Genomic DNA, 21,003 nt, shown 5'->3' with positions numbered 1-21,003 from the left:
AGGATTTTAAAACAAAAAGAAACAGGTTTATTTGATCACCCATGCATTTGGCATCCAGCAAATGCTGAGATGATTGCAAAGCGCCCTACCCCGAACTGAGAGCTGAGGATAGGAAGGGAAGCAAAGTCTGACCCAGCCTGGGCCTCTACGGAGCTTGCTGTCCAGCGCAGGACACCGGCATTACACAAAGTTTTGCGAAAGGAATGCTTTGATTCCCGGTGCTGTGATAAACACGGTGGAAGAGAAAGCACTGCGTGTGACGTGCAAGTAGGTGGGTGTTGAGGACAAGTTGTTCACCAGGGTCTCCAGGTGACACTGGGGCAGGTGCCTGGGGAAGAAACCCTGAGCTGCAGACAGCAGAGCCTCCCCCAGAGCGGCCATCAGAGCAGCTTCTAATGAGTTAACGAGCAGCCGGAGCCTGCAGGCTGCTGTGGGGGGGGGGGGGCGGGGGGAGGGCACAGCAAATCAGGAGCCTCGCCAGATGCTGCAGCAGGAGGCGGGACGAGCTATTTGCCAGTTGGCTGCAGCTTCTGAAAGAGCAAGCCAAGCAGAGGGTCATTCAATGCAGCCTCTACCAACTCTGGGACCATATTTTTTCACGATACTTTAAGAAATCAGAACATTGATCTAACCCTTGTGTTTTTGTTTGTTTGACAAATGAATTTGGTAAAATAACTTGCCCAGACACAGAAATCAAACTGAACTTCATTACATAATTCCTGACTTGATTTTATTGGATAAACATCATTATGTGAATTCTGGGGCACGTGAGAGCCAGGAATTAAGATCTCAGCATTTTAGATTGAGAAGAAAATTTAAAGACTGTAGAGGCACCACCACCACCCCAATTTGATAAGGAAGAAATGACCCTAGAAGGTAAGTGAATTTCTTACGGGTCATGCCAGTGGCAAAATGAGAGAACAGGCCTCCTGGTTTACAGTTCAGTGCGCTCTTGAGAACACCCCCACCACTGGGCTGGCCCATCCACTGGTCCACTGCAAACTTAAAGTATACCCAGTGAAGTACATGAAAAGTTCCTGTCCATTACTACTAATCAAAGAAATGCTAGTTAAGACCCAATGATTGGAAAAGTCTTATCAGAATGTGAGAAAACTGGGACTCCCCTGGGGGTCCAGTGGCTAAGGCTCTGAGCTTCCACCATAGAGGGCACAGTTCGATCCCTGGTCAAGGAACTAGAATCCCGCATGTTGCACGGTGCAGCCCCAGAATTGTTGTTGTTGTTTAATTGTTTTTAATTTAAAAACAAAAATAAGAAAAACTATCAAAGATTACCGGGATTGGATCAATAGGACTCAGGAGGCGACTTGAAGAGGCTCCCACTGGAGTGATTAGAGCATGATTAAGGGTAGTAATTGAAGTGATGAAAACACATCAAATGCGCTAAAGATAAAATGAAATGCTTCAACTGTGTTAAGCCATGAGCTCAAATCAAGAACAAACAGAGAAATAGTGACAGCTAATAACACAAAGATATAGGTCATTTTTCGAGGACCCCTGGGAACTATTTAGTTTGAAACTCGTTTGAAAAAAAATGAAAGAACCAAGCATTTCTCCTGCTCTTGTAAGAACTGTTGCTGTTGTTTAGTCACCAAGTCGTGTTCGACTCTTTTAACTCCATGGACTGTAGCCCGCCAGGCTCCTCTGTCCATGGGATTCTCCAGCAAGCATACTGGAGTGGGTTTCCATTTCCTTCTCCAGTGGATCTTCCTGATCCAGGAATTGAACCCAGGTCTCCTGCACTGCAGGTGGATTCTTTACTGACTGAGCTAGGAGGGAAACCCATGGGGCTTATACCCATTTTAGTAAGGGGTGGGAGGAAACTTCAGGGAAAACGAATGACTGTGTAGAAACAGGGCAGAGGGAGAGGGAGAAAGGGAAGTTAAGAAAAGCAAACGGCTCTTTAGAAAGATAAATGGGCCCTTGGGAGAATAGGTAGGAAAAATGATAGTTTTGGTTGGATGGCATCGCAGACTCAATGGACAAGAGCTTGGGCAAACTCTGGGAGGTGGTGAAGGACAGGGACGCCCGGCGTGCTGCAGTCCACGGGGTTGCAGAGAGTCGCACGCAAGTGGGCAGCAGAACCAGAGCGCGGTAGTTTTGTGGTGATTTTTGTTTGGGTGTGGTGCCTTCTGTTCTCCAAGAAGAGATTAGATTTCCTTCAGGGGAGAGAATGTATGACAATCAAGTGCTTTTAGGTAGATAAGGAGTTTCAGGTGCAAACCCCAGAGTTGGAAGCACAGTCTGAGCACGTGTCCCCAGAGATGCTGAACCGAACGGCAAGGGAGCCCAGTGGTTACTCTGAGATCTTCAGTTTCCAGACACCTGAGTCCAGTTACTGAAATTGGTGTGTTGTGCAGGGAGCTCCCTCTGACTGTGCTCTCTGACCCCTCTATATTCACCTCTTGCGCCACTCCTCACCCTCCTGCCTTTAGTGACAGTCGAGTTACCCCGCTGGCTCTCACTGCACTGCATTCTACTTGACTCCAACCTGATTTAGCCAAGTTCATGTTACATTTAGCTTTCAACAGGTCTATTAGCTGGGTATTTTCTCAAAGAGATGTTCGTGCATTTTAAAGTGTTAGTATCCAGGTCATTAACAAAATATTACAAAATTAAAATACAACTAGCGACCACCCGCTAAACACAGAAGCGTCCCTTGAGGCAATACCGTTTGGTGTGTTATGTTATCCACTCTGGATTTTAAAGTCTTTTTTTAGACTGTGGTACAATACACATTAAATCACCATTAGCGACATTCAGTACATTTAGAATGATGTCCAGCTATCACCAGGCTTTTCCAGGTGGCACGCATGGTAAAGAGCCCACCAGCCAACGCAGGAGACATAAGAGATGCGTGTTCCATCCCTGGGTCAGGAAGATCCCCTGGAGGCACCCACTCTGGTGTTCTTGCCTGGAGAATCCCATGGACAGAGGAGCCTGGCAGGCTACAGGCCATGAGGTCACAGAGAGTCAGGCACGACTGAAGCAGTTTTGCACTCATCCCAGCACAGCCATCACCACTATCAGTTCCTGGACATTTTCATCACCCCTAAAAGAAGCTCTGTCCCCACGAACCAGTCATTCCCTATTCACCACCACCTCCCCCGCCCCCCGCCCTCTGGCAACCACCCATCTGCCTTCTGTCTCTATGGATCTGCCGACTTTGGAAATTTCATCTCAATGGAATCACCCAGTGCTGACCTACAGTGTCTGACTTCTTTCCCTTAGCAGGTTTTCACGGGGCATTCCTGCTGTAGCACATATCCGCGCTTTGCTCCTGTTACGGCTGGCTAACAGTCCGTTGTATGGATAGATCACGTCCTGCTTATCCGTCATCAGTTAAGAGACACTTGGGCTGTATCTCTTTTTGGCTCCTGTGACTAGCGCTGCTGTGAAGATTCATGTACAAGTTTTCTTCAAATTCCCACTCTCAGCTCTTTGGGGGATTTACCAGGAGTGGAATTCCTGGGTCATACAGTAACTTATGTTTAAGTTAGCGAGGAATAGTCAAAATGTTTTCCAATGTGGGTGCACCATTTTGCATTCCCACCGGCAATATCTAAGGGTTCCAATTTCTCCACATTCTTACCGACACTTTCCTTTTTTTTAAGAAAATTATAACCGTCTCAGTAGGCTTTCCTTTAGAGTCTTTAAAAAACACAAATACGATTGTAGCAGTGCTTCTCAAAGTTTCACATACATATGCATCGCTCGGATCTCGATAAAATAAGACTCCGATTCAGTCGGTCTGGGGTGGGATCTGAGATCCTGTATTTCTAACAAACTCCCAGACAACTCTGGGCCTTCTGGTCCATGAGATTCATTTATGGGGATAGATTACAGAGAAAGGTACAGTAGACATAGGCTGGAAACCCCAGTCACCCATCTGCGATTATCCAGTTCAGTTCAGTCACTTAGTCGTGTCTGACTCTTTGTGACCGCATGGACTGCAGCATGCCAGGCCTCCCTGCTATGATTAACAGGATGAAGTTCAAAGGACTCCCCATGTTCAGAAAGCACCCCTAGTCCTTCCAGCTCTCGCCCCACCGCCCTCTAGCTTCTGACCACGCCCCAGTCTTTCTGGGCTTCCTTTCTCGCCCCCAGGACTTTTGCTTTCTGTTCCCTGGGACACCCCCCCGTCCCCGGTCCTCACTGGGTTGCCTCTCTGTCCCTCGGGGCTCGGATCAGACGTCTCTCCCATAGACAGGCCCTCATGGTGGCCGCTGCCTAAAGCGTCGGGTCGCCCGGCCCACCAGCCAGCCGCGCAGTCTCACTCTCAAACTCACTTCTGGCTTTTTGTTGTTGTTTGTTTTGCAGTATTTAATCAGCATCACGATTTGAAATCTGCTTTTTTAAAAAACTGTTGATCGGTTTACTGTCTCTCTCCCCAGACTAGTGTGCAAAACTCGGAAAGATCAGGGTCTCCTCCGTCTGCCTCACTGCTGTCTCCCTAATGCTTAGAGCTGTGCTCACGCAGACAGCTGCACAGTAAATGTTCACTGCGTGAACGAATGGGTTGGTTACCATGTTAGGCCTTTCTTGCACCGCTCTCTGTTTTTAAGATGTGGCTATGCACGTTGGCTTCCCTGGTGGCCCAGACTGCCTAAAGCGTCTGCCTGCAGGGCGGGAGACCTGGGTTTGATCCCTGGGTCAGGAAGATCCCCTGGAGAAGGAAATGGCAACCCACTCCAGTACTCTTGCCTGGAAAATCCCAGGGATGGAGGAGCCTGATAGGCTATAGTCCATGGGGTCGCAAAGAGTCAGACACGACTGAGCGACTTCTCTTTCTTTCTTTTCTTATGCACATTGGAAATTTAACTTAGAGCAGGTAATACAAATTATTACAGCAATTACAGGCATAGAGCATCTTGCTACAGACTTGCATATTATTTAAACAAACAAATAGCTTCAATTTTTCTCTAGAGCGACCCCTAGGAATCTGAGGGGGATTGATTCCAGGACGCCCACAGACACCAAAATCCAAGGATGTCCAACTCATTTGTATCAAACGGCATGCACACCCTCCTATATACTTTAAATTATCTCTGGATTACTTATAACACCTAATACAATGCAAATGCTATGTAGACAGTTGCCAGCAAGCAGCAAATCATATTTTGCTTTCTTGGAATGTTCTGGAATTTTTTTCCCCAAACATTTTTGATCTGCAGTTGGTTGAATGGGAGGATGCGGAACGCATGGATGTGGAACGCATGGATGCGGAAGGCCCACTGTACCTCCCTCCTGGCCTGTTCATGGTCTCGGCTCTCAAGTCTGCTTGCCTTCCCATCCCAGTACTTTTGTGTCTGTTTAAATACTCAAAGAAATGAAAACAAGATGCCCCCTTACCTCTACCCGTTCCACTTCCCTTTATAAACACGCTCGGCTGTGCGAACATCTCCGCTGAGTCATCTCTTTCCAGTCTGAGCGTCCTGCGCTGCTCGCATAAAGAGGCACGTTTTCCGCACTTGAGTGCCTTCACTGTGTGATGAAGTGTTTTCCGTTTCCCTCGGCGGAGCTGACATCTTGTTTTCTCTTCATGGCTTTGGGCCTGAAGACTCCAAGTTTCTTTGGCACTTCTCTGGGGCCCTGCTTGTCTCTTGGTGACCTTACTCAAGTTTCGCCTCCCCCAGAACACTCTGAGTTTTACTCTCAGATAGTTTCCTTTTTTGAGGTGGGGGACACACCCCGTGGCTTGCAGGGTCTTAGCTCCCCGACCAGGGATGGAGCCTGGGCCCCAGCAGTGAAAGCACCAAGTCCCCACCTGTGGACTGCCGGGAAATTCCCATAGATTCCCTTTCTTAAGCTTTTATTTTATATTGGAGTACAACCGAATAACCAGTCTGTTGTTCCATGTCCGGTTCTAACTGTTGCTTCCTGACCTGCGTATAGGTTTCTCAAGAGGCAGGTCAGGTGGTCTGATATTCCCATCTCTTTCAGAATTTTCCAGTTTATTGTGATCCACACAGTCAAAGGCTTTGGCATAGTCAATAAAGCAGAAGTAGATGTTTTTCTGGAACTCTCTTGCTTTTTCCATGATCCAGCAGATGTTCACAATTTGATCTCTGGTTCCTCTGCCTTTTCTAAAACCAGCTTGAACATCTGGAAGTTCACGGTTCACATATTTCTGAAGCCTGGCATGGAGAATTTTGAGCATTACTTTGCTAGCATGTGAGATGAGCGCATTTGTGCGGTAGTTTGAGCATTCCTTGGCATTGCCTTTCTTTGGGATTGGAATGAAAACTGACCTTTTCCAGTCCTGTGGCCATTGCTGAGTTTTCCAAATTTGCTGGCATATTGAGTGCAGCACTTTCACAGCATCATCTTTTAAGATTTGAAATAGCTCAACTGGAGTTCACCCAGACTCGCGTCCATCTCATCCTCGGCCGTCCCCTTCTCCTCCTGCCCCCAATCCCTCCCAGCATCAGAGTCTTTTCCAATGAGTCAACTCTTTGCATGAGGTGGCCAGAGTACTGGAGTTTCAGCTTCAGCATCATTCCTTCCAAAGAACACCCAGGGCTGATCTCCTTTAGGATGGACTGGTTGGATCTCTTTGCAGTCCAAGGGATTCTCAAGAGTCTTCTCCAACACCACAGTTCAAAAGCATCAATTCTTTGGCGCTCAGCTTTCTTCACGGTCCAACTCTCACATCTATACATGACTACTGGAAAAACCATAGCCTTGACTAGACGGACCTTTGTTGGCAAAGTAACGTCTCTGCTTTTCAATATGCTATCTAGGTTGGTCATAACTTTTCTTCCAAGGAGTAAGCGTCTTTTAATTTCATGGCTGCAATCACCATCTGCAGTGATTTTGGAGCCCCCCAAAATAAAGTCTGATGCTGTTTCCACTGTTTCCCCATCTATTTCCCATGAAGTAATGGGACCAGATGGCATGATCTTAGTTTTCTGAACATTGAGCTTTAAGCCAACTTTTTCACTCTCCTCTTTCACTTTCATCAAGAGGCTTTTGAGTTCCTCTTCACTTTCTGCCATGAGGGTGGTGTCATCTGCATATCTGAGCTTATCGATATTTCTCCCGGCAATCTTGATTCCAGCTTCTGCTTCTTCCAGCCCATGCGGGTCTTATTTTCCCAGTAAGGAAGTTGGAGTAAATCTTCGCCAAAATCTCTTTCTTGCTCCTTCCCCTCTTCTGCCTTAGCCCAGAAATTCACTGCTTTCAGCTTCTCATCTCTTTCTTGATTTGGTGAGTATGAATGCAAAGCTTGCCCTTCCGATGTGTCCCCAAATCCTTTCATCTGGGGGGGGCGGTTACCGGCCACACCACTGGCCTCGGTGACAAGTCACCTTCCGCGTTTCTAGCTCTCCTTCTTGTGACTGACCATCCAAGGCTGTGGCACCACATGTGTGTCCAGCTGCGCCGACATCTCTCTGGGAGTCTGGGACCCATTTCTGCTCACTTACCTGCCTCCTCCACTCCTCTGTGAGTGCCTGCTGCCAGAAACCAAATTTTACTCATCTCTGTATCACCGGCCTCTAGCACAGTGCCTACCTCACACTAGAGTCTCAATAAAGGTTTTTAGAATATTGAATATATTCACTGGATGGCCAAAACATTTGTTCGGGTTTTTCCACCACACGTTACGGGAAAACCTCGAACGTTATGTTTTGGCCAACCCAATGCCATGACTTGCAAACCAAGAGACCCAGGGCTGGTGAGACAGTTCATAAGCCCTGAAAGAGAGCATAGAGTTGGGTGTGAAGTACAGCTCAGTGAGCTTTCAGAACAGGGAGTAAATGAGGGCTCAAGAGTTGTAGAAAGTTTCAGAGAGAGTGGAAGACCTAAACTTGGCCATCGGGGAAAAAAAGAGAGAGAGAGAAACCCTTACGGCAGCAGCGAAGGTGCTTGTATTTTCCGCCGTGCCCTCCGAGCTTTCTGAGTGGGGCAGCCTTTGTCTGTCTTTCTCATCGTACCCCAGCCTCTCTCATTAGGTCGGCTGCATGTTCCGCGTCCACCTTTCCCAACCTGGCCTGGAAATCCTCTTCAGGTGCTTATCTGCACAGCCTCATCTTATTTTTTTAGCCCAGCGTGAGATAGCAAAGGCCGATGCACAATGCCATTTTTGTCTCTTCTCCCAAAGGTCTCTGGGGCCACTCTTCCAGCCTGGTCTGGTTACTGAGGCTGCCCCTCTGGAAAAACAAGGCTGTGGGGTAATTAGGTCATAGAGGGACTGAAACCCGAGGGTCCCGCTGGAGGCAAGGCTAAAATTCATAAACAGAGATGGGCACAGCTCAAATTCAAGACAAGCTAATTTTAGATCCGTGGGCTCGCTCCAGCAAGATGGTGACAATTACATCCTTTCTCAAAATGCTTTGCCTGGGCTGGCCTTTGAAGTGTTTATTTTCCATCACTGAATCATTCAATAGCAATATAATTGTTATTTTCATTTCCCTGGTTCGAGCGATGGGTCTAAGAGCCAGTCACCATTCCCAGTTCATTAACCGACTGGCCTTCGAATTAACAGCCCCTCCATTGGGGGTTGCCTTGGAGACAAAGCTTCCTGTGGGTAATCCAAGATTATCTAGCTCTTTATCCTGCATGTGACCCTTAATTACTTGCTAAATTAGAATGGTTTTCTGAAAATCACAAGCGGGGGTTAATACGTTCTTCCAGAGCTGGTCAAGCTAAGATGACACTGAATTCACAGGGAATTCAAGTGACATGATCCCTGAAGGCGTCTCTTTGAGGAAGAAGATGAACTCTCCCCCGGGGAGGCGCTGCCCCCCATAAAGCCCTGTCACTCACTGCTGCCCTGCCTGCTTTTAGAGCTGGGGTTTAATCTCCTTGGGACAATTCACTATGTCAATATTGAGCAGATTCATTCTGGTCCTGAAGCCTGAACCCATTTGTCTTTCATAACCAACTGCTTTCAATTTAAGTTCATATATTTTTTTTAATCATAATTGCAGGTTTTTGCTCTATGCATTTACACAAGGTCAAGGCTTCCTGGACCAATTACGGACAAACAAGGGAATGGAAGAAACTATTTTTTTTTAAAAAGAAAGTAAACATTTTAGCGGGGGGAAATTGGGGCCCTAGAGTATCTTCTCTAACATTAGACAGGCCTCAAAGGGGGATTAGGGGGAAGGAGGAACTCTTAGGATGTACCTAATGAGATGCCCCTTCACATGGCTTTTCCCCAAGTAAAACATGAGCAAATACAGGTATTAAATGAGATTTGTCATGAAAACTTACATTTAGCATTGCTAGGTTTTTATTCATTCAGGCTGTAACGAAATTTTTTTCAGGTCTGAAACATTTATTTTTTGTTTTTTCATTAAACAAATATTTTCATGCCATTACATGATTAAAGTATTCCTTAGGCTTTATTTCTCATTGTCTCTGGCAAGTTAAGGATATCCACATTTTTGGCAGTCCTTCCATCAAGACACTGGACCTATGTGTTGTACAAATTAGATACATTATGAGATATAAATATACTTCCAGTAAATTGAGTTAATAAAATGAAAAAGGGAAGTTGGTTAATATTATTGAGTGTCATTCCAGAAGATTAAAAAACTGTCTTAAAATCTTAAATAGTATTAGTAATCCTCAACATTAAAGTATCAAACTCAAAATACTGTAGTCTGGAACCTCACAGGCATCCATCCAAAACATGTTTAGGAAATTCAACTGAATTGAGTTAGAAACAAACCTCATTGATGATTTGGCACCCCAAGTAACTCATTCAGATTCCTGAAGGAGTGTCTGCAAACTGCTAAAACCCGACTCAACCAGAATGCTTGACTGATAACATATAAAGCTTTGTGTGCCCATGGTTATATCCCTCAGCTGTGTACCACCTTTAAACATATTTAAGCATCTATTGTGTATATCACCCTCATTTTGTTCAACTGTAGTAGTCAGAATAAGAATTATTATAAAGGTCATATGAAAATCACTTTATTACATCTGCCTATAGCTTAATCATGGTAAGTCTGAAAAACAAGGAAATTGACTTTGACTATGGTACCCTTCAGTTAGCTGTCAAAATGATTTGCTTTTAGAGAGGTCTGGTGAAGCTTGGAGCAGTTACCCATGGAAACTGAGTTTTTTGTTTTTTGGTTTTTTTTTTCTGACAGTGTTTTTAAGTAGTTTTGCTCAAGACTTGTGGTTGCCAAGGGAGAAGAGGGTGGAATATGGATGAATTGGGAGTTTGGGATTAGCAGATGCAAACTAATATATAGAGAATGGATAAACAAAGTCTCCTGCAGAGCACAGAGAACTATATTCAATGTCCTGTGATAAGATTCTTGTTGATATATGACAGAAAACCACAAAATTCGGTAAAGCAATTATCCTTCAAGTTAAAAATTTAAAAAAATAAGATAAAATATCCTGTGATAGACCATAATGGAAAAGAACTTTAAAAAGAACGTACATATATGTGTATATGTGTGTATATACATATAACCGAATTGGTGGCGTGGTGGTAAGGAATCCTCTTGCCAATGCAGGAGACCAGGGTTCGATTCCTAGGTCAGGGTTCGATCCCTGGGTCACGAAGATCCCTTGGAGGAGGAAATGGCGACCCACTCCAGTCTTCTTGCCTGGAGGATTTCATGGACAGAGGAGCCTGGTGGATTTCAGTCCATGGGTTCGCAGAGAGCCAGACACAGCCGAGCATGCACGCACATAAGCACATTACTGAAGCACTTTGCTGCACAGCAGAAATTAGCACACTATTGTAAATCAATTATACTTCAAAATAGTCATTTTTTAAAAGTAAGTCTTGTTCAACATTCCTTGAGGTCTGTTCCAGATGACAGAAAGCCTGCAGTATATTATTGCTGCTGCTGCTGCTAAGTCGCTTCAGTCGTGTCTGACTCTGTGCGACCCCATAGACGGCAGCCCACCAGGCTCCCCCGTCCCTGGGATTCTCCAGGCAAGAACACTGGAGTGGGTTGCCATTTCCTTCTCCAACGCATGAAAGTGAAAAGTGAAAGTGAAGTCGCTCAGTCGTGTCTGACTCTTAGCAACCCCATGGACTGTAGCCCACCAGGCTCCTCCATCCATGGGATATTCCAGGCAAGAGTACTGGAGCGGGGTACCATTGCCTTCTCTGGCAGTATATTACTAAGTGCTGTGTAAAAAGGATTCTATAATCAAATCACCTTTGGAAATGTTTATTTAAATCAAAATTAATTGGATTTCACCAGTAGAGAGCTTTTATGAGATTTTTGCACTTTAAAAAATTCAAGTCTCCTAAACTGATTTGCTTATATTGAATAGAATTCTTATTCTCATCATACCTAACAGCATCTCCTAACACTACTGATATTTAAGCACACTTTGGGAAAATACCTTTTTATATTTTTTACACACTTTGGGTAACAGGTGCAGATACAACCAATTAAAAAAAAACAGGGGATTAAGCATTCCATTATCACATCCTCACCTATAAAAAGGTACCCCCATTAAAAGTATCCTGAGAAGAATTTAAACAAATCGCTTTATAGTCCTGCTCTAGCAGTTATCCACTATCTGCTGGGAGAAGAGAATGATTCCATAAGCCAAGGGGAGAGGGGACCCAGAAAGGAGAGCAACTGTTGTATATAAAGATTTGATCCAGCTCCATGACAACCTTCCTGAGAAACCTAACATCTTTTATCACTGTTGATCAAAACCTGATTATTTCAACTACAGTCTAATCTTAAACTGAAAACTCTTTGTTCTTGTAATTATATTTTCATGTCCTCCTAACTTAGATCACTCTTACACTCTGCCTCTTTCAGTTCAGTTCAGTTCAGTCGCTCAGTCGTGTCCAACTCTTTGCAACCCCATGAATCGCAGCACGCCAGGCCTCCCTGTCCATCACCAACTCCTGGAGTTCACTCAGACTCACGTCCATCAAGTCAGTGATGCCATCCAGCCATCTCATCCTCTGTCGTCCCCTTCTCCTCCTGCCCCCAACCCCTCCCAGCATCAGAGTCTTTTCCAATGAGTCAACTCTTCCCATGAGGTGGCCAAAGTACTGGAGTTTCAGCTTCAGCATCATTCCTTCCAGAGAACACCCAGGGCTGATCTCCTTTAGGATGGACTGGTTGCATCTCCTTGCAGTCCAAGGGACTCTCAAGAGTCTTCTCCAACACCACAGTTCAAACGCATCAATTCTTCGGTGCTCAGCCTTCTTCACAGTCCAACTCTCACATCCATACATGACTACTGGAAAAACCATAGCCTTGACTAGACGGACCTTAGTCGGCAAAGTAATATTTCTGCTTTTGAATATGCTATCCAGGTTGGTCATAACTTTTCTTCCAAGGAGTAAGTGTCTTTTAATTTCATGGCTGCAGTTACCATCTGCAGTGATTTTGGAGCCCCCCAAAATAAAGTCTAACACTGTTTCCACTGTTTCTCCATCTATTTCCTATGAAATGATGGGACCCCTCTGCCTCTTTAATAATCAATAAAATCTATAAGACAGTATCATGTTCTTGCTTAAACATGTGTAGGAGACACTGTTGGTTGCCTTCTGATCTTTCATGTCAACCTTCTTCCTTCTGAACCGAGCTACCCCCACCCCCACTTTGGCTAGATATTCACACACACACAGCTCATGTGACTGGGGGGCCAGCCCCATCTTTATCTCCTAGGACAGATCATGATTTGTCTAAGCCAGTGATTCTCAATGTGTAGACAAACAGCATTAGCATCACCTAGAACTTGTTAGCAATGCAAATTCTTGCATCCTAACCTCAACCTGGAGAAGGCGATGGCACCCCACTCCAGTACTCTTGCCTGGAAAATCCCATGGACAGAGGAGCCTGGTGGGCTGCAGTCCATAGGATCGCAAAGAGTCGGACACAACTGAGTGACTTCACTTTCACTTTTCACTTTCATGCACTGGAGAAGGAAATGGCAACCCACTCCAGTGTTCTTGCCTGGAGAATCCCAGGGACGGTGGAGTCTGTGGGGTTGCACAGAGTTGGACATGACTGAAGCGACTTAGCAGCATCAGCAGCAACCTCAACCTACTATGTTAACTAGAAATGTTGGGGTGAGGCTCCCCAGGTGATTCTGAACCCCACTGAAGTTTGAGAACCACTGTTCTTAACCAGGGGGGTTTCCCAGGTGGTGCTAGTGGTAAAGAACCTGCCAGTCAACACAGGAGACATAAGAGGGTTTGATCCCTGGGTCAGGAAGGTCCCCTGGAGAAGGAAATGGCAACCCCCTCCAGTATTCTTGCCTGGAGAATTCCATGGACAGAGGAGCCTGGCGGGCTACAGACCATGGGGTCGCAAGAGTCGGACACGACTGAAGTGACTTAGCGCACATGCATGTTCTTAACCAAACCTGGTGATCCCATGCTCTTTGCTATAACTGAGTCAGTGCATGGTTTTTCCCTGGCTACCACTAATGGTCCAGAGATGGACACGTAACCGGACCTCATCAGATGAAGGGCAGAAGTGTTATTTCGAGGCTGGAAGAGAGATTTTCTACCTTTCATGGAACATGAGGAAGTTTCCACCATCTTAGAACTTCGAGAGAAGCCTGAGGACAGGAAAGTCAACCCAAGGTAGAACCAGGGACATTTGCAATGCAGAACAGAGTCTTCTGTGCCTTCCTGTAGCCAGCCCTACTTCCTACCTCTAACTACAGCTCTGCCCAGTGACAGGCTTCCCTACTGTTTCAGCTACTTCACACTGAATTTTTTTTGTTCCTGCAGCTGGAAACATCCCATTTATGAAAATGTCATAATAATTTTTTAGAGATTAACCTGAAATATCCCAGGAAGTTGCATTCCCCCTACTCTGCCTCCAGCGTAGCGGAACACTCAGTTATGTTTGATGAATGGATATGAATCAGTGCAAGCATGCGTGAATGAATGACCACATAAAAGAAGCAAGCAGACGACAGCATCTTCATTACTCTTATCAAATACAATGGATTCAAAGTCATTATGAGGTCCCACCAATAGTCAATCCACTAACGCAAGCAAAGAACTAGCAAGTAACCGTAGTCTTAACACCATTTTTGCTGCAACCAAGTGAAATCCTTTCCAGCTAGCTTAAGCAAGAATGAGGATTATCATATGGAATTCTAAAGTGACTGAAGTGTCTCATAGAGCATAGCTTGTACCCCTGACTGTTTGCTAGCAAGAACAGTGCCTTTGGGGATTTCCCTGACTGTCCAGTGGTTAAGACACTGACCTTCTGATGCAGAGGGCACGGGTTTGATTCCCTGGTCAGGGAACTAAGATCCCACACGCCACGTGACTCAGACAAACAAAAAAAAAAGAATATGTGCCTTTTGTGAGAGGAATATTTGAGAGTTCCCATTTCTCTATATACTAGCCAATATTTGATATTATCATACTTGTAAATTTTTACTAGTCTGATGACTAGGAAATGATATCCCACTGTTTTAATTTCAACTTTTCTGACTTAATTCACATTAGTTGGGAATAACATCTTAACATTTATTTCTTGGCATTTCAGATTTCCTCTTGAGGAAATAGTCTATTGTAATCTTTTTTTTTTTTAATTGCGTTGTATGCTTTTTTATTCATTTCAAGGAGCTCTTTTTCCTTTCTGGATATTGATCTTTTGCCAGATTTATGCATAGAAATTATATTCTTCCTGTATGTGATAATTTCTCCCACTTTGTTAAGCGTATCTTTTGTTGAATAAAGTTTTTTGTGCGTGAATTTTCAGTAGGTGAGTTTGTGAGTCTTCTTTATGAGTCAAGCTTTTGTGTTTGTTTGAAAGAAGCATTTTCGTACACTGAAGTCATAAGTATATCCACTTATATTTTCTTATAAAAGATTTTACTTTTTCACATATAGATATTTTGTAAGGTTTCTTTATTTTTGACCGTGCTGGGTCTTTGCTGCTGCAGGCTCTCTCTGGCTGTGGCGAGCCGGGGCTGCTCTCCAGGTGCGGTCTGAGGGCTTCTCATCCTGGAGGCTTTTCTTGTTGCAGAGCGCTGCCTCTGGGCACGTGGCTCAGTCGTGGTGGCTCTCGGGTCTGGAGCTCTAGCTCAGTACTTGTGGTGTGTAAGTTTACAGCCCCAAGGCTTGTGGGATCTTCCTGGACCAGGAATCGAACCTGTGTCCCCTGGATTAGCAGCTGGATTCTTAACCACTGGACCACCGGGGAAGCCCTCACATGTAGATTTTTAATCCACTTGCAATTTAATTTTGTATAAAGTGCAGAGTTTGAAATAATACAGTTTTACTATATGCTTGTTGTTTTGGAGAGGGGAGAGGAAAAGCTCCCCATTCTGACCTCAACTGCTTAAAGCAGTTTTTGGTCTGGTGGGAGATTTGCATTGCTGGAGATTTAGTGTTGAGAAAGTATTCTCTTTCCAGCGTCATCTTGCCATAAGTGCCACACGTTTAAAGAATCACATAAAGAATCCATTATCTATTGAGCTAGCCAATAGCTGACAAATTTTTATTAATGCCTCACATGTCACTGAGATTCCCTTCAGTTTCCATGTTGAATACACTCCAGCATTCCAAAGGGCTGCAGAAGACTTTGCCTCTAGGGCATGGAGAAAAAGAACTCCTAAGAGCTCTGGCTCAGTTCTTCTTTAATACATAGTGGAGGGGCACGGTTATCCCCTATCTATGTGCAAGCCCCCTTTCTTTACATGGAACTTTGACTCCCAGTTTAAATGTTTTGCTTAACCCTTCTTTGATTGGCCTTTGTCATTCTGCACTGGGAAATCAATATCTACAAATATTTATTTTGCGGTCAAATATGGTGCAGAATAAAGAGACTCACAGACTTGGAAAATGAACTCATGATTGCCAGGAGGGGTGAGGGGAGGGATAGTTAATGACTTTGGGAAGGTCATGTACACACTGCTATATTTAAAACGCATAACCAACAAAAACCTATTGTATAGCAAAAAGAAATTTAATTTTACTGAAGTATAATCTAACTACAATAAATAAATTTTGAAAAAAAGTGGTGCAGAATGTCACAGTTCAGATAAGGACATTTTCCTCCCCTCTCCATTTCTTTCTTCTTCTGCTTTCTGTTCTCCTGCCTGTTTTTCCTTCCCCTTCCCCCCACCGCCCTTAACGGTACCTGGAATTTGTCAAGGAATGAAGGGTAATGTTTTGTCTCAGCAGAAGTATAAAGGGTCATATAAGAAGAAAGGTTAATTTAAACAAAAAGAAGAGTTAAACACTTCGGGTTTATGGTGAACAACAAATCTTCTTTCAGGTGCCAGGCCTAATTTTACACTTACCAAGATGTTATGTACATTTTTAAAAATCTCACATTTGGGTAAAATTCCAGATTTAAAAGTATATTTTGGAAGTTGGAAAGGGGTCAGTTAGTTTATTTAAATGTCACAGGACCAAGAAAAGTATCTTCACATATATTGACTGCTTAAGACAAATAATATTTGATAGGTTATGGATACCTGAACCAAACTTGACATAGTAATACACAGACAACTGATGTCAACACATCCTGTGCCAAACACAGCATCATTCTCCCTTAACTGTCCTAACCTAAACTGCATCCGAACAGTTCTTACCTATATTTTATTCATTAGCGTGAAGGTAACTATGAAGAAATTAAATTGCAATTTTGATTATATCAATAATTGGCGAATTCTTTAGCACTAACTACTATAGCATTTGTAATGTAATTAAAATAAACCAAATTAGTCATATTGGCTCTGCTCTTTTCAAATCTGTGGCATGATCCAGAGGCTATTCATACACTGTCTTGCTACGTACATAAAAGACGTCAGGCAGTTTATGATACTATGAAGTCACCAGTTCTTCAGTGTTCACTGTTCAAATCTGACGGCACTTGGGTGCATTTTCTTACCTTAAGGAGAAAATAAGAGCTGGGAAGAAGAAATGCACAGTGTGTCCTGATGAATGCAACCGTGATGAGACTGATTTGATGGGGCTGAGTTAGGCTTCTCTTAGCTGTTAGTGGAGGAGGGAAAAGGTGTTACCAGAATAGGTCATGTTTACTGAGAGCTTACGGGTTCAAGGTACTAAATTCTTTCTAAAATATAAAATCTAAAATGGCAGAGGTACTATTATTAATCTCCCTATCTAGATGAGGAAACCAAGCTTCAGAGAGGCTAACCATCTTGCCCAAGACCACGCACTGGGAAGGCCAGTGGTCATCCCCAGCTGGTTGACTCCAAAGCCTTTGTCATCACTGATTTATAATTGATGAAAATTGGGAGAAGAGCTTTTAAGATGTCCAATATGTTATTTCAGGGAACATAGTCATTGAAGTTGAAAAAGAGAACCGTTTCTAGGCATGGAACAGGTAGAGCAGAGTAAATGAAAACATCGCGTTAATTCCCAGGCGGCTCAGACGGTAAAGATTCTGCCTGCCAGTGCTGGAGACATAGGAGACACGGGTTTGAACCCTGGGTCGGGAAGATCCCTGAAGGAGAAAACGGCAACCCGCTCCAACATTCTTGCCTGGAAAGTCCTAGGGAGAGAGGAGCCTGGTGGGCTTCAGTCCATGGGGTCACAAAGAGTCAGACACCACTGAGCACAGCACACAGCTACAGCTATGCTTACCCCCAGGACGGTCTCTGATACACAGCAGCTCTCAATGCTGGAGAAGGCAATGGCGCCCCACGCCAGTACTCTTGCCTGAAAATCCCACGGATGGAGGAGCCTGGTGGGCTGCAGTCCATGGGGTCGCTAAGAATCAGACACAACTGAGCAACTTCACTTTCCCTTTTCACTTTCATGCACTGGAGAAGGAAATGGCAACCCACTCCAGTGTTCTTGCCTGGAGAATCCCAGGGACGGGGGAGCCTGGTGGGCTGCCGTCTATGGGGTCGCACAGAGTCAGACACCACTGAGCACAGCACGCAGCTACAGCTATACTTACCCCCAGGACGGTCTCTGATACACAGCAGCTCTCAATGCTGGAGAAGGCAATGGCGCCCCACGCCAGTACTCTTGCCTGAAAATCCCATGGACGGAGGAGCCTGGTAGGCTGCAGTCCATGGGGTCGCGAAGAGTCGGACACGACTGAGCGACTTCCCTTTCCCTTTTCACTTTCATGCATTGGAGAAGGAAATGGCAACCCACTCCAGTGTTCTTGCCTGGAGAATCCCAGGGACGGGGGAGCCTGGTGGGCTGCCGTCTATGGGGTCGCACAGAGTCAGACACCACTGAGCACAGCACGCAGCTACAGCTATACTTACCCCCAGGACGGTCTCTGATACACAGCAGCTCTCAATGCAGGTGCACTGTTAGCAGGATTGCAGGTAACAAAACCGGAAACAGCGGCTTAAAGGAGTGAGTCTTTTCTCTGAAGATACAAGACTGGAAATAGGCAGACGTCTCCTGCCAGAGGGGCTCATGAAAATAGTTAAAGACGGGGTGCCTCTAACTCCCCGGGCCATCATTCTTAGCGGCCACAAGACGGCTGCTGCCCCCACACTGCACACAGGTTTCAGACAGAAAGAAGGACAAAAACGGAAAAGCAGAGCCTTTATCTCATGAGGTTGTAACTGTTTATTTGGTAAGTGACTCCTTCCTTAAATATTTCTACCTACCTCTCATTAGATACCCAGCAGGCTGGAGAAACAAATATTTCAATAAGCTAACATGCTATATAAAATAAGCTACAATGATATATTGTTTAACACAGGGAATATAATCAATACTTATTTATATATTCAATGTTATATACTTATAACATCTATAAATGAAGTATAATCTTTAAAAATGGTGAATCACTATATTGTACACCTGCAACTTATATACTATTGTACATAACTGTACTTCAATTAAAAAAATTTAAATTAAATAATATGTGCAGAGCCCTCAGTGCAATTTCTGGCATATAGCAAGTGTCCCTTAAGGGTTTGCCATAAAGAGTGACATCAACGTTTCTTTAACAAATACTGATTGATTCTTTATGAAAGACATAGAGTTTGTTCCCACGGAGATGAACGAATTGGAGATAAAATGATTAATCTATGAACTGAAAACCCTGGAGAGCCTGGGGCAATGACCCACACATCCTATACAGACAGTAAGTGTTTGTTCTCGCGGTTGCTGAGGTGGGAATGAGAGTGTACTTTCCTTTAGTTACATCTGGAAACTGAAGAGTGCAGAACTGGAAATTCATACTCAACTTTAAGATTTGATTTGATTGAGCAAAAGAGATTTAATAAGAATGGGCCATGAATCTGGAGATAAGTTGGAAGGTCAATGGAAAATAAAATACTGTGGTCATGCAGTTCCAAGGGCCCGGTGGTACTCACAGCCCACATTTAGAGCTCGCGAAATAAACTATTTAAATCATACTGCTTATTCTCCGGAGAAGGCAATGGCACCCCACTCCAGTACTCCTGCCTGGAAAATCCCATGGACGGAGGAGCCTGGTAGCCTGCAGTCCATGGGGTCGCTGAGGGTCGGGCACGACTGCACTTTCACTTTCCACTTTCATGCATTGGAGAAGGAAATGGCAACCCACTCCAGTGTTCTTGCCTGGAGAATCCCATGGACGGGGGAGCCTGGTGGGCTGCCGTCTACGGGGTCACACAGAGTCAGACACGACTGAAGTGACTTAGCAGCAGCTTATTCTCACCTTCCATGAACCAGGAAGCAGGTGCTCTCAGACCAGAAGCAGCCGCACCTTGACCTTGGAATTTCCAGCCTCCACAACTGAGAAATAAATGTCTGTTGTTTAGATGGAGAAAAACAACAAAAAAAATCATACTGCTTCTTCACAGATTTTTTAAAAATTCATTAAGACACATTTATGAAAAACAAAACTCTGGATGATCGTCAGTATTTTGACAATATTTTTTCGAGATAAGAAAAAGAAGGTTCCCCTTTATTTTTTACGTATTTATGTTTGACTGCGCTGGGTCTTCGTCGCTGCAGGGGCTTCTCTCTAGCTGCGGTGAGCAGGGGCGCCTCTCTGGTGGTGCACTGGCTTGGACCCCGGCTGCTCTTCCTCCTGGGCCGCCGGGCACCGGCTCAGGCGCAGCAGTTCCGAAGTAGGGGCTGGGCTTTTCTGCAGCATGCGCAGTCTTCACAGAGCAGGGATCGAACCTGTGTGTCCTGCATTTGCGCGCGGATCCGTTACCACTGAGCCGCCAGGGAAGCCCTAAGGTTCCCCTTTAAAATGCAGAACTTATTTGTTGACTCATAAAGACCAATACTATCTCAAATGTCCAGTTTATATGGCTCCCTCCCTTCGCAGCTCGTAATCCCTCCTATCATACACTCGGTTTTATTTGAATGCATTATTGCTACGGTTTCAAAATTTGGAAAGCTGTTGGAATTAGATTTTGAGAAAGGTAAAGGATGAGTGATAAATTGAAGCCTGAATCAACACCAACCAAAAGATCCTAGGTCTCTCCAGGCCCGTGGATTGCTGGTTGCCGGTTTGAAATACCCTAACACGGGCTGGTGGAGCTCAGTTGGGTAGGACCAGTAATACTCGCGATTATGCCTTGCTGCCGGAAAGACTTGTTTCTGCGAAGTTCACGCGCTGAACACCAGGAACTGTACAATTGGTATCACATCAAAAGGAAGGCCTTTCTCCTAACTAACGCTGTTAGTATGGCCAGGGGAGGATTGATGCGGTGGGTTCCGCAGGTGTCGGGGCTCCAGAATTCTAAGATATGTTAAACGGCAGGAGGCAGCGTCTCACAGGTAGGCTTCGGGTCTGCACCTCCAACCCTCCACGGCACGCCGTAAGAGACTGCTGGAGTCCCTTTCCCGCCCTAGAAGACCAGAAGCGTGTGCGCAAACCTCGCCGCCCGGCCCCGCCCCTCCCCGTGGTCCCGCCCCTTCCGTGTGGTCCCGCCCCCTCCCCGTGGCCCCACCCCATCCCACGGACCTGCACCTTACCTCTGGTCCCGTCCCTCCCCGCGGCTCCGCCCCTCCCTGTGGGCCCGCCCCCGTGGCTCCGCCCCCGCCCCGCGGCCCCGCCCACCGATGCTCGGCGCCCGGCGGCCTCCCGGATCGCGGAGGCGGGGCGGGGCTCACCC

This window comes from Capra hircus, chromosome 24 (genome assembly GCF_001704415.2).
Source record: "Capra hircus breed San Clemente chromosome 24, ASM170441v1, whole genome shotgun sequence".
Taxonomy (NCBI): domain Eukaryota; kingdom Metazoa; phylum Chordata; class Mammalia; order Artiodactyla; family Bovidae; genus Capra; species Capra hircus.
This window is presented reverse-complemented; position numbering follows the sequence as displayed.